The sequence below is a fragment of the Herpailurus yagouaroundi genome, unplaced genomic scaffold, assembly GCF_014898765.1.
Source record: "Herpailurus yagouaroundi ecotype Mexico unplaced genomic scaffold, PumYag 210, whole genome shotgun sequence".
Lineage (NCBI taxonomy): Eukaryota > Metazoa > Chordata > Mammalia > Carnivora > Felidae > Herpailurus > Herpailurus yagouaroundi.
In genome coordinates, this window is record NW_024412441.1 from 28,972,428 (window position 1) to 28,991,562 (window position 19,135).

General features: G+C 38.0%; 1 protein-coding gene across 2 annotated transcripts in view; it reads right to left on the reverse strand.

The window, feature by feature from the left end:
- The window catches only part of SEPTIN10 (septin 10), a 67,819-nt gene that overhangs the window by 41,002 nt on the left and 7,682 nt on the right, over nt 1-19,135 (reverse strand). Inside the window, exon 1 of one of the 2 annotated variants that reach the window (XM_040454173.1) lies at nt 11,422-11,445. The exons of the other annotated variant lie outside the window; for it this stretch is intronic. The gene's annotated coding sequence lies outside the window, so the exon portion shown is untranslated. Of the gene's footprint in view, nt 1-11,421; nt 11,446-19,135 lie in introns of those variants that run through there. 2 annotated transcript variants of the gene reach the window in all.

The following is a 19,135-nucleotide window of genomic DNA, read 5'->3' on the forward strand; positions in this document are numbered from 1 at the left end:
CACTAAAAAAATACTCTAAGAGCCAAGGAGATATTCAAAATTAGGTATTTGCCACAGAAGCATGCCAGAGTAAATACAACTGTTAGTGATCCAATTTTAGTACATTTAAGAAAGCAGTGATCTAAAAATCTGAACAAGTCTTGGGGCATCTGGGTGGCTCAGTCAATCATCCAACTTCGGCGCAGGTCATGATCTCACTGCTCATGGGTTCAAGCCCCACATTGGGCTCTGTGCTGATGGCTCAAAGCCTGGAGCCTGCTTTGGATTCTGTGTGTGTGTGTGTGTGTGTGTGTGTGTGTGTGTGTCTGCCCGTCCTCTGCTTGCACTATGTTACTCTCTCTCTCAAAAATAAATAAACATTAATGAATTAAAAAAACTTAAGTCCTTTAGTTATCCAACTAAAATAGAAATAATTATCATTTGTAGAATTCCTATTATATGTCTATCACTATGCAGCTCATTAAGTATATTTTATTTAACTATGTTTATTATTTTCTGAGCTATACATATTCAAGGCTTCTATAAAATTAAATAAATTACTCCAAATCATAAAAGCCAGTATGATGTAGACACAGGTCTGATCTGCCTGCAAACCAGATATTCCTTCTACTACTGTCCCAAGTTGTAAACCAAACACATATTCACTGTTTGCAACAGTGAGGAATGGGGGGAAAAAGGTACAAGAGAAGTTGTGGGAATTTCAAATCCATACTACCTCAAAAACTGTTATCCTACTTTTGACTACACAAGATACTAAGGAAATGTGGCATTTTTAAAAAAGTAGTAATATGGATTATAGTAAGAAAAATGCAAACAGTGCCAATAAGAAAACTGCAAAATAAGTTCCCTTCCTACCCTTGACTTGCTAGTACTTCAGCAAACCTATGTATACTTCCAGAGACAGACCATACGTGTATGAGCATAAGTGAATATGCAAGTGTCTTTGTTTATATAAATGGTAGTGATCTATTGCTCTGCATTGTGATTTTTTTCCCCTTAATCTCTCCTGAAAACTGCTTCTAGTATGTAGATCTACTACATTCATTCTGTGGTATAGTATTCTGTTTTGTATATGACAATATATGATGAAAGGGAGAAGAACCTTACCACTGTAGCAAGAAAATAGTGTTTCTGGCACCATGCACACCCATACACACACCCGCCCCCATACACATACACACTGGGATTGTGAATGCAATCTCACAGATAGACAGGTATATATCATAACTGGATTTTACAGAATGCTAACAACAATCTACCTCTGTACATTCTGGGTAACAGAAGCTTTTGAAGGCTGGCCTTGTGACTTAACCACTCCACATACAACTGAACACATTGTTCCAACATGAAATGACTCCTGTCAGTTGGAAGATGTCCTTATATAAAAGCACACAACAAAAGCTCTGTGATGAACACTTACAGATGATAGCCATATTTTCACATTAAAAAGTGAAAATTACATAATGATACAAAGCACATCAAATTGGCCTAAGGTTTTGTTTTTTAATTATATATACTTCACCTTACTCCCTCCATCCTGCTGTCTCACCTCTAGTCATTGTGTGGCATGTAGGCAATAGCTCATGTCCCTCTCCTATGCCAGAACAGAAAAGTAAGAAAAAACTAAGGGAAAGAGCAATGGTAGTTACGGACATGTGGAGAAAGAGATCATTAAAGGCCAAAGCAGTTTTCAGAGAAGACAATAATATTGAAATGAGTCAGGAAAGTGGTATACATACCAAGAGAGAAGGTGGCATTTAGGGTAGAAAAAAATCCCTAAGCACTGGAGTGAGGTAAAATTTTGTATTTGGAGAAAGTAAATCATGAGTATAGTAGTTCGGTACAGGGGAAAAAAAAGTTCATTGTCTCCTTTTGCAATTATGAATGAGGTTATGAAGGAGGATGAGAAACAGATTAGAGACAAGAGATGAGTAGCTGACTGAGGAATTTTGAAGAGTCTATCTCAAGAGTCTCACTTGTTGGTAAAGGCAAAGAAGTACCACAGAACACAACTGTTTAGGGAACCTGCTGAGAGCCTTGCCTTAGATAAATCGAGTAAGAGTGTAGAACATTCCATGCTGAATGCTACTTCCTGATGTAAAAAAAAATATGGTAAGAAAGTAGCTTTAGGGTTTTAATGTAATGAATAGCATATTTTTATTAAATGCTTGCTTAGTAAGCAATTCGGTTGATAAGTAAAATTTGCTTAAAAAAACAGGATAGGTTTTGTACTAGTTCATCATTAAATTCTGACTAATAAAACCTAGGTTATTTTTCTGTCATTTATGTAAGCTCATTTCAAAGATCTGCTTTTGATTATTCACTTCCTGTGTTTCTGAATACCTGCCAAAAAGTCTACTTAATATCTCTGTGGATAAAAGTTTTGATCAGGAAGTATGAATGAGTCACATAAAAATATTATAAATAGTTGTTTTTAATATTTTCCACTGCTACTCCCTGACTAGTCAAATTTCCAAAACAAGTTTTAGAATAAAAAGGTTTTAATAAATTAACAGGACATTATTGAAGGTAAAATAAGAAGGGGACAAGAGCTGACCAAGTCCTTCTAGTGGCAAAACCTAAATTAAAACAAAATAAAACAAAACAACAAACTGGAAGTGAAATTCCAGTCTGCAATATCAATGATCACTTACTATGTGTAAATCACTGTGCTGGGTACCAGGGTCTCAAGAGGAGTAAGACACAGCCCTGACCTTAAGAACTTACCTCTGAGAAACACAAACTCATGACAGGCAATCACAGTCTCATTCCAAGTTAGACTAATGAAACCACTACCTACACTTGATTATGCAGTTTGCTTTTACACTTTGTTTTAAATACATATATATATATCATACATTCACAAACACATATATATTTAAATCTATACATACACTACCTAGAAGTAAAAAACATATAGTACCTTTAATTCCTGGCAAAGTCTAACACACTTTTTTTTAAGTTATAATATATAATGAATCATGGGGAAAAAAGTACCAAAACATTGAGATAGCCGAAGGAAGTTTCGGTGCTCTACCTTCTTCAAAATTTCACTTTGGGGAGTATCGGCAATACAACAGAGGTGGCACACAATTGTTCTGGGTCCCTAGGGAGACATATAGTAGATGACCTTTTTCCTATCAGCCAATTATGCGAAAACATTTGCTGATTCTTTCACAAAATACATTAGATAACAAGTTTCCTTACTTGTAAACATTCTTGAAACTGCCCCTTTCTCTAGGTATAACAATGAGCCTTAGAGGAACAGAAATGTGACTTGGTTTTAATAGCTTCATTTTAACTTTATTTTCCCACAATTTTTATCTTTATAAAATTAATCAAAGTCTCAGGATACAAAATCAATGTACAGAAATTAGTTGCATTCTTATACACTAATAATGAAGCAACAGAAAGACAAATAAAGAAACTGATCCCATTCACAATTGCACCAAGAACCATAAAATACCTAGGAATTAACCTAACCAAAGATGTAAAAGATCTGTATGCTGAAAACTATAGAAAGCTTATGAAGGAAATTGAAGAAGCTATAAAGAAATGGAAAAACATTCTGTGCTCATGGATTGGAAGAACAAATATTGTTAAAATGTCAATACTACCCAAAGCAATCTACACATTGAATGCAATCCCAATCAAAATTGTACCAGCATTCTTCTCGAAGCTAGAACAAGCAATCCTAAAATTTTCATGGAACCACAAAAGGCCCCGAATAGCCAAAGTAATTTTGAAGAAGACCAAAGCAGGGGGCATCACAATCCCAGACTTTAGCCTCTACTACAAAGCTGTAATCATCAAGATAGTATGGTATTGGCACAAAAACAGGCACATAGACCAAGGAATAGAATAGAGACTCCATAATTGGACCCACAAAAGTATGGCCAGCTAATCTTTGACAAAGCAGGAAAGAAAATCCAATGGAAAAAAGACAGTCTCTTTAACAAATAGTGCTGGGAGAACTGGACAGCAACACGCAGAAGAATGAAACTAGACCATTTTCTTACACCATTCACAAAAATAAACTCAAAATGGATGAAGGACCTGAATGTGAGACAGGAAACCACCAAAACCCTAGAGGAGAAGCAGGAAAAAACCTCTCTGACCTCAGCTGCAGCAATTTCTTACTTGACACATCCCCAAAGGCAAGGGAATTAAAAGCAAAAATGAACTATTAGGACCTCATGAAGATAAAAAGCTTCTGCACTGCAAAGGAAACAATCAACAAAACTAAAAGGCAACCGCAGTAATGGGAAAAGATATTTGCAAATGACATTATCTGACAAAGGGCTAGTATCCAAAATTTATAAAGAACTCACCAAACTCCACACCCGAAAAAAAAAAATTATCCAGTGAAGAAATGGGCAGAAGACATGAATAGACACTTCTCTAAAGAAGACATCCAGATGGCCAACAGGCACATGAAAAGATGCTCAACATCACTCCTCATCAGGGAAATACAAATCAAAACCCCACTGAGATTACCACCTCGTGCTGGTCAGAGTGGCTAAAATGAACAAATCAGGAGACTATAGATGCTGGCGAGGATGTGAAGAAATGGGAACCCTCTTGCACTGTTGGTGGAAATGCAAACTGGTGTAGCTGCTCTGGAAAACACTGTGGAGGTTCCTCAAAAAATTAAAAATAGACCTACCCTCTGACCCAGCAATAGCACTGCTAGGAATTTGCCCAAGGGATACAGGAGTGCTGATGCATAGAGGCACTTGTACCCCAATGTTTATAGCAGCACTCTCAACAATAGCCAAATTATGGAATGAGCCTAAATGTCCATCAACTGATGAACGGATAAAGAAATTGTGGTTCATATACACAATGGAATACTACGTGGCAATGAGAAAGAATGAAATATGGCCTTTTGTAGCAACATGGATGGAACTGCAGAGTGTTATGCTATAAGTCATACAGAGAAAGACAGATACCATATGTTTTCACTCTTATGTGGATCCTGAGAAACTTAACAGAAGACCATGGGGGAGGGGAAGGAAAAAAAAAAGTTAGAGAGGGAGGGAGCCAAACCATAAGAGACTCTTAAAAACTGAGAACAGGGGCGCCTGGGTGGCGCAGTCGGTTAAGCGTCCGACTTCAGCCAGGTCACGATCTCGCGGTCCGTGAGTTCGAGCCCCGCATCAGGCTCTGGGCTGATGGCTCGGAGCCTGGAGCCTGTTTCTGATTCTGTGTCTCCCTCTCTCTCTGCCCCTCCCCCGTTCATGCTCTGTCTCTCTCTGTCCCAAAAATAAATAAACGTTGAAAAAAAAATTTTAAAAAAACTGAGAACAATCTGAGGGTTGATGGGGGGTGGGAGGGAGGGAGGGGAGGGCGGGTGATGGGCATTGAGGAGGGCATCTTTTGGGATGAGCACTGGGTATTGTATAGAAACCAATTTGACAATAAATTTCGTATTAAAAAGAAATTAATCAAAGAACCAAAGTTTTCAAACTGTCTCCTGGTGTGTTTCTTGGAGTTCTTTAAGACAAAAAAAAAAAAAGTAAGAGACAACGAAAAGCAGAGAGTGGTCAAAATAATTACCTAGGCCTATTGTATGCCTTTCAAACAGGCAGAGTTCTTTGAAAGATTCCACAGACTCATTGATTAAAATCATTTTAGGGGCGCCTGGGTGGCGCAGTCGGTTAAGCGTCCGACTTCGGCTCAGGTCACGATCTCGCGGTCCGTGAGTTCGAGCCCCGCGTCGGGCTCTGGGCTGATGGCTCAGAGCCTGGAGCCTGTTTCCGATTCTGTGTCTCCCTCTCTCTCTGCCCCTCCCCCGTTCATGCTCTGTCTCTCTCTGTCCCAAAAATAAAAATAAAAACGTTGAAAAAAAAATTTTTTTTAAATCATTTTATTAAATCTCCAGGTTAAGGAAACTTTAAAATAAACTTAAGAGTGCTGATCTAAAATTTTCCTAAAAACAAGTACTAACATTACCTGATTCTAGAAGTGGATGCTAATTACACCGCAGGGGAAAAAGAAAGAATTCAACTGAAACCAGTGAGACTGGGCAGTGTAAGGCAAAGCAACACATTGGCCTCCTATGTGCACACCTGGATCTCCTCCAGGGCAGTCTCAGTTTAAGGCAGTTTGGGGTAGTCTAAATCCCATCAAAATATCACCTCAATTTTACCATCATCTCCAGTAAATATAAAAGTTAGAGGGTAAATATAAAGTCTAATATTCAGCCTCAAAAGATCAAGACATGTAAATTCTTGATAGTAGTTCATGTGATAAAAAATTAGGGGTATCAAGGTTAACAAAAGTTTACAGTAATACATGGCTGCTTAAAATAATAAATGTAATCTTATCTTGAAGTTACCTTCCCACTCTTAATTAGAAATGGGAGTATTTTATGTTTATTATAGGAAAAAATAGCATTTCTAATCATGTCATTTTAATAACACTGCAATGAACATCCATTTTGTGGTATAGTACTTACATCTCCCTTCCAGCAAGAACTAGCCCTTTGGCTACAAAGAATGCAGTTGGCTGATAGCTTCCAGCTTTAGAGCCTTCAGGATGCACAGTATTCCACCCAAGACCACTCCTTCCTGGCAGCCCCTAGCCCAGGACTGAGCACAAAGAGCGTGTCAGGGCCTGGCCCCTTCTGCACTAGGTGAGCCCCCCCAAACAGGCAGTCAGAGAGGTCTCCACTGGGTTGGCCCAGACTGCCAGACCTGAATAGCCTCTGAGGCTCTCTCTGCCAAGTTCTGCTTCAGCTTCTTTCCTTTCACAGCTGTCAAAATCTGCATCAGAGCCTGAAGCCTTTTCGTTTCCAGTACTGCTTCCTCCCTGTCTCTTACAGGCATTACCTCCCCTCCCTGCCTCTCACTCCCAATCTATTTCTAACACTCTTAACTTCAGCATCTGCTTCCCAGAGGACCCAAGAGGACACACCTGTATAAACATCAATCATTTTGTACATCTGATAATTTCCTCATGATAAATTCCTAGTATCAAAGGTATGAACATATTGTCCTGATCAAAGGTATGAACATATTGTCAAACTCCTCCTCAAAAAGGCTATATACCTGCTCACATTTCCAAAATTAGTATGTTAAAAAAAAAAACCAAAAAATAAAATCTGTATGTTCATTTCACTATGAAGTCATCAATACAGTATATTAACATTTTTTTAAGTGTTTGTCAAGTTCACAGGCAAACACTGACATCTTAATTTGACATCCAGTATTTTGAGTATTTTTTTCAGAATATTTTCATAAATCTTAAATTCATGTTTTCCCCCATTTGCCCATCGGGGTATCCCCTTTTTTGTTCCTCTTATTAACAAAAGCTGTTAGATATAACTGTGCTTGTCGTGTGTATTACAAATATCTTTTCCTGATTTGTCACTGACTCTTTCAATTTTCATAGAGTCCAATCCATGTTTTCCTTTCTGGTTTCTTCCTTAAATGTGAAGCTTAAAAAATCTTTTCATACCCTGAGGTTCAAAAAAATCCATTTGAATTTTTTCCAAGTTCTTTAAGGGTTTCATGTCTTACACGTAAGTTTTTAAGACTTCTAAAAATTATTTTCTAGCACTGCGTGAGTCAAGGCAATCCGAATTTTTCCCAACATCCTTAGCCTATTGCTCTATCAAGGGATAGCAAAGTATATTCAAACATCTCTAAAGTCTGTTTTAGGGAAATGAGTTCCCAAGGGAAAACTTAGGATGCATGAATGGACTAGAGAGGTCAATCTGACACAGTGAAGAGAAATTACTGAATGACTAGAGCTGCCTAGCAAGAGTGGAATGGGCTGTCCCAGGAAGGATTCAGTTAGTGGCCCGTGTAATAGCCTTTGAGAGTTAATTTAAACAGTGACACAGTCATCAACTGGATACACAGAGCCAATTCCTTCACTGAGTGAGAAGCAAAAATAATGAACTTCTAAGGTCTCTTTCAACTCAGATTTTATGACTGTATAACTATAAGCAAGCAGTGAGGAAAAAGTATGTGATATGGAGAATGAAGAATGAGCCATGGAAACTGCATGCTCAGACAAGGGGAAGTAAGGACAGGCATAACATAATTGTATCTAGTTGATGTGAAAAGGCTTTTTGGAACTAAATCTCAAAGGCTATTAAAATGAAAAGTAGACAGCTTGAATTCCTGGGAGAGGGAGCATGTTCCATGTAGACTCATGAAAAAAAGCCAGTCAAATTTGAAAAGTAAATGGGAAAAGCAAGCAAATGGGAAAAGGAGCTGAAGAAGGGGGGAAGGCAGAAGAAATTCATTAGAAGGACTTAGGGGCACCTGGGTGGCTCAGTTGGTTGACAGTATGACTCTTGATTTCAGCTCAGATCATGATTCCAGGGACCTGAGACTGAGCCCCACATCGGGCTCTGAGCTGAATGGGGAGCCTGCTTAAGATTCTCTTTCTTTCTCTTTTTGTCCCTCTCCTGGGCTTGTGTGCACTCTCTCTAAAAAGTAAAAAAATAGGGGTTCATTCAGTTAAGTGTCTGACTTCAGCTAAGGTCATGATCTCAAGATTCGTGGGTTTGAGCCCAGCCACCCAAGCCTACAGCCTGTTTTGGATTCTGTGTCTCCCTCTCTCTCTGCCCCTCCTCCACTTGCATTCTGTCTCTCTCTCTCTAAAATAAATAAACATAAAAAAATAAAATAAAATAAATAAAATTAAATAAAATTAAAAGACTTAAAATTGACATGGAATATCTGGGAAAAAAGAATACTGAGGAGTCAGTATGAAGACTATCAATATACTGCTTTTTATTTATTCCACAAATATACACAATACTTACTAAAAGGTTTTCCATCTTCAGGACAGAATAACAAAGGTGAATAAGCCAATATCCTTGCAATTTAAATTTTAGTACTGTGGGGAGACATGCATTCAACTTATAAACACCACAGTAGCTCGGGGTATACTGAACCCTGCATGGTCAGAGAAGGTACTGCCAAGAAAAGCCTTGAGCAAAGACTTGAAGGAGAAATAGGAATATTCCTAGCAAATGGGAAAAGAAAGTAGAGGAATCAATGTGTGCAAAACCATGCAAGTATACTAGGAAAGCTAGGAAAACTGCAGTAAGCTCATTATCATTTAAGCCTAAGGAGGCTTAAGGTTAAGTGCAAGGAGGACAGAAGAGGTAAGCCTGGACAAGGAAACAGGGAGCTGGACATCCACTCTGCCTTAGAGTGAAGCCATGCCCACCTTCAAAGGTGGTAATTTGGTAGATGTTACTGTGAGGCAGGAAAGAAAATGAGATAAATCAGCACTGGTTTGATGCAATTTTGGAAATACTGAGTTTAAGGTTTTCATGAGCGCTCTGGATCCCTCAAGGAGATTCTACATAACCACTGAAGTCTTCAGTCAAGTGTATAATTAATCTAGGGTAACTTTTACATGATTATTAAAAATAAATACAGTGGTGGGACACCTGGGTAGCTCAGTCAGTTAAGCATCCGACTTTGGCTCAAGTCATGATCTTGCAGTTCGTTGAGTTCAAGCCCTGCGTTGGGCTCTATGCTGACAGCTCAGAGCCTGGAGCCTGCTTCGGATTCTGTGACTCCCTCTCTCTCTGCTCCTCCCCCACTCATGTTCTCTCTCTGTCTCTCTCTCTCTCAAAAATAAACATTAACAATAAATAAATAAATAAATAAATAAATAAATAAATAAATACAGTGATAATTCCCATTTCTCTTGAAGTTGCCACTGATTCCCTAAGACTGGAATTCATCCATATTGGTAATTCTTCCACATTTTAGAGCACTAAAAATTCAGCCTAACTCATTAAGCCAGTCAGGCTTGATTTTTAGACTGAACATAGTTAATGCTATATGTTACTAGTAACAGGATGCAGTTTAGAAAGTATTATCCTATATTTACAAGTCAGAAAAAGATAAATCTTTTTTAAAAAAAGGAAGAAGTTCCATATAAGTCTATGTTGAAATACTTTTTTTACAAAAAATTGGAAGTGATAGTTAGGAAAATTAAGATTAACGACATGATGTGATATTAAGTAGCAAAATAAGAATATAAAACTGTATTGACACCATGGTTACAGATTATTTATGCATATGGACAAACACCTGGAGTCTGATTCTTAGAGGGAAGAGAATACTACCTTTTCTTCTTGATAACCATTAATATTATCATTTATGTGAATTTAACAGAGACTAATAGAATATAAGTATTTTTCAAATATCTATAAAAATGCATTTATTCAAAAGATATGTACTGAATGACTACTATGTTCCAGGAACTATCCTAGGTATGGGGGAAGTATAACTGAGCAAAACAGAAAAAAGTCCTGGCCATCAGGGAGCTTCCATTCCAGTTAGGGAAAGACAGGCATAAAGCAGACACTGCTAATAAGAGAATAATAAACACAATAAAGAAAAATAAGACAAGAAAGGGGGACAGGAAATGTGGAGGTGGCATGAGTGAGGAGATATCATTTTGGTTTTGTTTTTAAAGATTTTACTCTTTTTAAGTAATCTCTATACCCAACGTTGGCTCAAACTCGAAACCCCGAGATCAAGAGTTGCATGCTCTACTGATTGAGCCAGCCAGGTGCCCTGAGGTTAGGGAAGGCCTAACTGGAAAGGTGGTAAGTACGTCCTGAAGACGTAGGAGTTAGGGCACCTGAAGGAGTTAAGGGAGGAGAGCAGATGAAGGGGCTATCTGGAGGAAGAGCATTCCAGGCAGAAGGAATTAAACCATTGCAAGGATCCTGAGTCAGATGTTGCTGTTGGTATGAGGAACATCAAGGAGGCCAATGTGGCTGGTGGCTGCAGGGGAGGAAGGGAGATACAGAGGGGTCAGAGAGAAATGAGAGCCAAATTATGTAAGGACTGGCTTTGAAGAGTTTTTAGCATAAGAGAGACATGATTTCTCTTTGTATTAAATAGTTCGCTACAGCTACTATGTTGAGAGTAGACTAAAGAATGGCAAGGCAAATGGAACTAGAGTGTATTATGCTAAGTGAAGTAAGGCAGTCAGAGAAAGATAAATATATGATTTCACTCATATGTGGAATTTAAGAAACAAAACAGATGAACATAGGGGAAGGGAAGGAAAAATAAGATAAAAAGAGGGAGGCAAACCGTAGAGACTCTTAAATTCAGAGAACAAACTGAGGCTGGCTGGAGGGGTGTTGGGTAGGGGGAATGAGCTAAATGGGTGATGGGCACTAAGGAGAGTACTTGTTGGGATGAGGACTGGGTGTTATATGCAAGTGATAAATCACTAAATCCTACTCCTGAAATTAATACACTATATGTTAACTAACTTGGATTTAAATAAAATTTAAAAATTCAAAAAAATAATGGCAACACAGAAACAGACTGGTTAAGAAGCTACTATGTTAATTCAAGAAAAGAGATCATGGCAGAATGTGAATGATGTAAGAGCTAAGACATGGTTAAATTCTGGATCTACCTCAAAAGTAGAACTTGTTGAGAGGCACCTGGCTGGTCAGTAGGTTAAGACTTCAACTTTGGCTCAGGTTATGATATCACCATTTGTGAATTCGAGCCCTGCATTGGGATTTGTGCTGACAGCTCAGAGCCTGGAGCCTGCTTTGGATTCTGTGTGTGTCTCTCTCTCTGCTCCTCCCCCACGTGAGCTCTGTCTCAGTCTCTCTCAAAAATAAACAAACATTAAAAAAAAATTAGAAATTGTTGAATGTTCAATGTGGGATGTAAAGAGATATAGAGAATGGTTTCCAAGTTTTTTATTTGAGCAACATGGAGGAGGGAGCTTCCACTTACTGGAACTGGGAAGACAATAGAATGAGGACTGTGGAAGGTCAGGAGTTCTCTCTGAAACATATTAAATTGGAAATGCCTATTAGATGCTGAAGTGGAGGTACTAGGTAGGTAGCTGGATAGACAAGTTGAGAGTGAAGGATCTCTAGATCACAGGTGAAAATTCTGAAGTCATCAGTACATGGCAAATAGTCAATGCTACAGGAAGAGATGAAATCACCCATGGAGTAAAAGGTATTTAGAAAAGAGAAGGGATCACAGAAGTGAACGCTGGGGGAACTCCAACATTTAAAGGCTGGGGAACTGAGGAGCAACCAGTCTAAGTGACTGAGAAAGATCAGCCAAAGAGGGTGAAAGAAATCCAGATATATGTGGAATCCTGGAAGACAGGTAAAGAAAGCCTTTGGGGGAAGAGAGAGTATGCCACTATCATTCCTTTACGTATTGTGTGTGGTTGTTTTCAGGCCACAACGGAGTTGCATAGTTGTGAGAGACCATCTGGCTTACAACGCTGAAAATACTATTTGACCCTATAAAGAAAACCCTTACTCTAGAAGATCCTTAATCTAGAAGAATTAGAGGGCAAATAAATGAAGAAAATGTGGTACAATTTCAGGCAGCACCAAGGCCTCTGGAGTCCAGTGGTCATGACTTAAGAGTGAGACCATTCAGCATGATTACCCTCAATCTTATTCAGCTGTGAGGCTGCATGAGCAGAGTCTGGAGATAGTATAATTTCACTGTGTGTGGCTTTTGCCAGTGGAGAATGATGAAGCAAGGAAGGGAACTGAGACATGCAAGGAAATGACTATAAATGTTACGAGGAAGAACTTACAACTGGGCAAAAAGGGGAAAGAGCATGGAAGACATGAAGGAAGGGAAAAGGTAGTAGGAACAACAGGTCAGGTCAAAGAATTGTGGGACTTGGTACCACAGAGAGTAAACAGAAAAGGTAGGAGGTGTGGCTGAGTGGACTGCCTGGAGGGGCTGCATTTACAGGGAATAACAAGGTCAAGATATTAACCACAAGAAGGACAGGTGAAAGCAGGGAACAGAATACAAGACATTGAAGGAGAAGAGGCCAAAAACTGAAAGGCAGGGTACTGAAAGGATAATCCATGTGGATACTGAAATCCCATAGAATTACCACAGATCTAATGTTGGAGAATCACAGGGAGCCAGTACCTACACCATCAAGCATGGAGGCAGATAAGTTTCAGAGATGAATGTATCAGAGAGATAGTGAGTATACAGTGGGATAGCTGATTGAAAGTCAAGAGAGAATGTTTAGGGAGGAGAGGAGAATGATCTGGAAGTGGCAATGAGGAGTAAAGGGTCAACCAGGCCATCTCCAGGTTTTGTGCTACAAGAGGTATCCATTAGTGACAGGAATCCTTGAAACATAGCTCTCGCAAATCTCCTCTGGGAAAAGTTTGGTCACATGTAAATTTAGTAAAATATTACTATATTCTGACTAAAATAACCAATACGTAAGGAAGGCTAAATCCATTTTAACCCAAGAAAAGCAGTGGGCAGAACTCTTTAGGGAGCTGTGAAACATGACACAGGTAATAAATAAATGAAGTTTTTTATTGCCCCTCTTTTATACACTTTGGCAAAAAGGAGTATCACAGTGTGATGATGCCCTATTCCCTCTCTATGCCAATCCTTTTGTCCTAGACCATAGTCTCCTTTGGCACTATAGCCTCACTAAGGCCCTACAGGATTTGACCACCATCTATTTCTGCAGCTTCATGTTGTTCTTGATGACCCCTTTTGGCATGTTTTCAGACATGTCAAAGTTCTACCCCAGCAATTATCATTACCTCTGCTTGGATACCCTTTCTATCCTTGGTCCCATACAAAAGCTCCTCCTCTCAAGGAACTTAGTGAAGAGGAGGCAGTTAAACAAGAAAGCAAAGTGTGGTCATTATCATGAAGGAAAGAGAGTGATGTGAGCCACAGCAGTCAAAGGAGAGGGGAGGGTAGATTTCCAACAAGGTGCAAATGCAATTCAATGTGGAAAGGATAGTGTTTTTTAAAAATGGTGCCAGAGGGACACCTGGGTGGCTCAGTTAGTTAAGCATCAGATTTGAGTTCAGGTCATGATATCGAAGTCCATGAATTCAAGCCCCACGTCATGCTCTGCACTGACAGCTCAGAGCCTGGAGTCTGCTTTGGATTCTCTCTCTCTCTCTCTCTCTCTCTCTCTCTCTGCCCCTCCCTCACTTGCACTCTGTCTCTGTCTCTCAAAAAAAAATAAACATTTTAAAAAAATTTAAAAATGGTGCCAGAATAATTAAGATTCCAATATCTGCCCCCAAAAAACAAAAACAAAAACAAAAAAGGAACCTGGTAACATATACAAAAATTAACTCAAAACAGATTGTATACATAAAACCTTGTGGCCTTAGGTTAGACAAAAACTTCTTAGCTACCACACCAAAAGCATGATCCATAAAAGAAAAAAATGATAAATTGAACCTAATAAACCAAAAAAGCTTCTGCTCTTCAAGACACTGTTAAGAGAATGAAAACTCAAGACACATACTTTGATTGATAAAACATTTGTAAATTATTTATATCATAAAAGAATATGAGAAATATATATCTTTTTAAAACTTGTACAACTCAGTAATTATACAATAACTTAATTTTAAAAATGGGAAAATATTTGAACAGATACTTCACCAGGAATACAGAGATGGCAAATAAGCAAATGACAGTAGCTCAACATCATCACTCATTAGATAAAGCCAAATAAATTACAAGATATGACCATATACCTATAAAAATGACTTTTTAAAAAACTAACAATACTGGCAAAGATGCAGAGCAACAAGGGCTCTCAGTCATTATTGTTAGGAAGGCAAATTGGTACAAACATTTCGGAAAACAGTTTGACAGCTTCTTAAATACATACCTACCATTCTACTCAGCAATCTTACTCCTAGATATCAACCCAGATGAAATAAAAAACTTATATTCACATAAAAGCCTGTATGTGAATGTACACAGTGATTTTATTCAAAACTGTTAAAAACTGGAAACAGCCCAAGTATTCCTCAAATAAAGAATGAACAAACACAACTGTGACACATCCATACAATGGAATACTACTCAGCAATAAAAAGGAACATGCAACAACATGGACAAATCTCAAAAGTATTGCATTCAGTGAAAGAAGCCAGCTCAAGGCTACAATAATTCCATATGTAGGACACTCTGGTAAAGGCAAAACAACAGGAGCAGAAAACTGATCAGTGATTGTCAGAGATGGAGGACTACAAAGAAGCACAAAGGAATAACAGGGGATGGAAATGGTGATAGAAATGTTCTATATCTTTGATTATAGTGGTAGTTACACACAACTATATGTGTTCATCAAAACTCCTAAGACTTTATAATAAAAAAGGGTAAATTTAACTACACATAAATTATACCTCAATAAAAAAGCTTAATTTATGAAGATATAACAAAATTTTCTAACTAAACATAAGTAATCAATTCACGAGAAAGCAGAGGCTAACAAAAACTTAGAATATGTGAGGATAAACTAGGTCATTGAGACAATAAATGATAATTTGTAAGCAGCAATAAAAAAGTAAATATACACCAAAATAAGCAAATGCAAAAGATTAAAATATTTTCTCCAATTGCTCAAATTACAATTCAGTATGAAGTTCTTTTGGCTCTCAGTTAGGTGGAAACTGCAAATTAGATTTCTTTTCTATACAACAGAATCTCTGTTACCATATGACAAGCAGCCTGTCTTCTCCCAAAACAGAGATCCCCTAGAAATTATCTCAATGGCCCATGTCACAGTAGAGAAGAATTAACATGACATCAGTATAAATGTATGGCTTAAGAAGGCTGTTAGAATTAATTGCTTCTGGTGGCAACAGACGCAAACTGTTGGAGCACTAAATCACTGCCAAAGCCACGTAGGAGGGCCTGGGACAAGGAGGTACAACGACAACATAAACAAAACAAGACTTCTCAGCAAAATTTGAGAAAGTTAAGCCTCATCCCTCCAAAATGAAAATAACAGTTCTGAACTCCTAGGGTTGGGAAGATAAATGTGATATTACAACTAAAGTACTTGTCACAATGAATGCACTTTAGCATTTGGTATTATCCAATTACCCCAGTGGATTTACTCAAAGCAGCAAAGGAGAAAACCATACAAAAATGTATCTTAAATACTTTAACTTTTGCAAAGATCTTTAAAGATTACTAGACCACTAAAAAAAGTAAAAGTATGTACAAAGAAATTGAAAATAATGGGTAAAGTTCACTTTAGTTTTTAAAAAAAAAAAACCTTAAAAAATTTTAAGTGAATTTTCTCTTGATTGGTAAATACAATTAAAAGGCATCTCATGTTCAGGCGTCTGGGTGGCTTAGTTGGTTAAGCATCCAAGTCTTGATTTTGGCTCAGGTCATGATCTCACAGTTTGTGAGCCCTCCCTCGGGCTCCACACTGTCAGTGCAGAGCCTGCTTGGGATTCTTTCTCCCTCTCTCTCTGCCCCTCCCCCCACTCGCTCTCACTCTCTCTCAAAATAAATAAATAAACATTCAAAAAAAAAAAACCAAAGGTATCTTTTTATTTTCAAAACTGATTCAATCATTTCTGGCTTAATCCGCAGTGCAAAGTAACATTCCAGCTAAAAGGTATACATTCAACTAAGAAAAATATTGCTGTGCACATTTTATATTCATCTATGAAAAAAACAGCATACAGATGACTCACAAAATACCTTTCTACACATATCATGAATAACAGGACTCCTTGCTGTCTCTATAAGCATAGCTCACACAGAAGGTAGGATAAACTTAACCTAGTTCTTAAGAGGAGAGGTAAAAGGAGATCAGGGAAGATGTCTCATGGTTCTCCCATCTTCTCTTTGGTAAACCCCTGGGTCATATGACAATAGGCTGTCTGAAACTAGATTGAAGGGGTTAGAGCACCCTGGCAAGGACCTGCAGGGCCAGATCATCCTCCTGGTCTTACCCCACATCCAAATCTCAAACACAATTATCTTTTCTTTCCCAATGGTAGCCCCTTCTTCTTCCTATGTATATATTACTTTGTTCAACATATGGCATTATTTTAGTTTATTTTTCAATTTAATACATTACTCAAGTCTGATATTCTAGCAAATAATCCTGTGTCTCCTATCTAATTTCTACGTCTGGTCATAAGCATTTCTGGGACCTATCTTTTGTTAACTAAATGATGACTATGCAATCTCTAAAATACTGCCATATATTTACTTTTTTACATCTGTCAGTTGTCTCAGGCTTAGTATCAGATTATGTAGGATTCCTTAAATGGAAAAAGACCTGGGACAGCCTTAAATGGAAATTGGCTGAGAGGATATATCTTTATCCCTCTCCCCTAATAGAGGTTCTACAGCCTTAGCTCTCCCATGTTCCTATCACAGAAACTACCACTTCCTGTCACTTCAGTTTTCAAGCATCTTCCCCTATAAGAGAAAGAAGTAGAAGTGAAATTCTAAAGCCTAGGGTCCTTCTCCTCAGCTTGTATCTCCCTTAGGATACATTTCAAAAATCTTTCACATGCTGTTTGCCTTTACCTTCCTTTCTAGCCTCAATACCCAGTTCACTTTTTAAAATTTGCCCCAACAATTTATTTACTCTGTAACTTAAAATGATCTAGTGTCTGAAAAAACAGACTGAAAGAAACTGAAAATTCTAGAATTCCCAATGTAATCAATTCATGGTTACTGAGAGAATATGGTAACCATGTTTCTTCAAACCAAAGTCTAAAGGGATCATGTACTAAGACACCTGGCACTGTTCCAGGACTCAAGACTTCTCTAGGTAAAACTGTAATCACACACCTTCATTTGTCTATGATAATATGGTTTATAGGGAGCCAAAGGGAAACCTGTACATCTGACGTAACATTATTTAAATTGAACAAAACAGAGAAGGAAAAGGGGGCTGCCAAAATATAATACTGAACAACTTTAAGACTGTCAAACAAGGGAGGGGTACCTGAGTGGCTCAGTCAGTTGAGCATCCAACTCTTGATTTCGGCTGAGGTTGTGATCCCAGGATCATGGGATATAGCCCTGACTGGGGCTCTGAGCTGAACATGGAGCCCACTTGAGATTCTCTCTCTCTCCCTCTGCCCCTCTCCCCAGCTCGTGCTTGCTCTCTCTTTAAAAAAAAAGACTGGCAAACAAAATTCACCTTTAAAAGAAGCAATGGAATAATACTGGGCAATGAGAAAGAATGAAATATGGCCTCTTGTAGCAACATGGATGGAACTAGAGAGTGTTATGCTAAGTGAAATAAGTCGTACAGAGATCCATATGTTTTCACTCTTATGTGGATCCTGAGAAACTTAACAGAAGACCATGGGGGGAGGGGAAGGGAAAAAAAAAGTTAGAAGGGAGGGAGCCAAACCATAAGAGACTCTTAAAAACTGAGAATAAACTGAGGGTTGATGGGGGGGGGGAGGGAAGGAAAGAGGGGAAAGTGGGTGATGGGTATTGAGGAGGGCACCTGTTGGGATGAGCACTGGGTGTTGTATGGAAACCAATTTGACAATAAATTTCATATATAAAAATAAATAAATAAATAAATAAATAAATAAATAAAATTTAAAACATAAGGAAATAATTTTTTAAAAAAAGAAAACAGAAAGAAAATCCTACAGTTATGACATCTTGAAGGGGGAGGAATTGTTTTAAAGAAGGGACCAGCAACAAGAAATTCTGAAATATTAAATAACTAATAAAAATGTATCCATTAAATTTAGCAATAAAGATGTCTTCCTAAGAAAAAAAAAGAAGATGTTCTGGAATGAACTTTGAGTTCTACTATATTTAAATTATTTTAGCTAAATCCTCAATGAAAAATCTCTAGACTGGGGTGCCTGGGTGGCTCATTCCATTAAGCGTTCGACTCTTGATTTTGGCTCAGGTCATGATCTTGCATTTTTGAGTTTAAGCCCCTCATCAGGCTCTGAGCTATCAATGTGGAGCCTGCTTGGGATCCTCCCCCTCTATCTCTGCCCCTCACCCACGCATGCCCCCCCTTTCTCAAAATAAAAAAAAAACTATAAAAAAAAGAAAAATCTCTATACTTGCTAAGAAATGCAAAAAAGAGCAGTTAATTTCAAGTAAGTGTAACTGCCAAAGACAAATTTTCAAAAATGGGAAGAATATTAGAGCATAACATGCATATTTACTAAAGGTAATACTAACAAAATCTAAATGCTATATCCCAGTCTACTACATCATAATATTTATTTTAAAGGTATTTAAAATGAGAGCTTTTAATCTTTTATTTATGTTATTGAAACTATAAATGTGATTCCTACTTCCCTGATCTTCAAACCAGTAGTAGATAC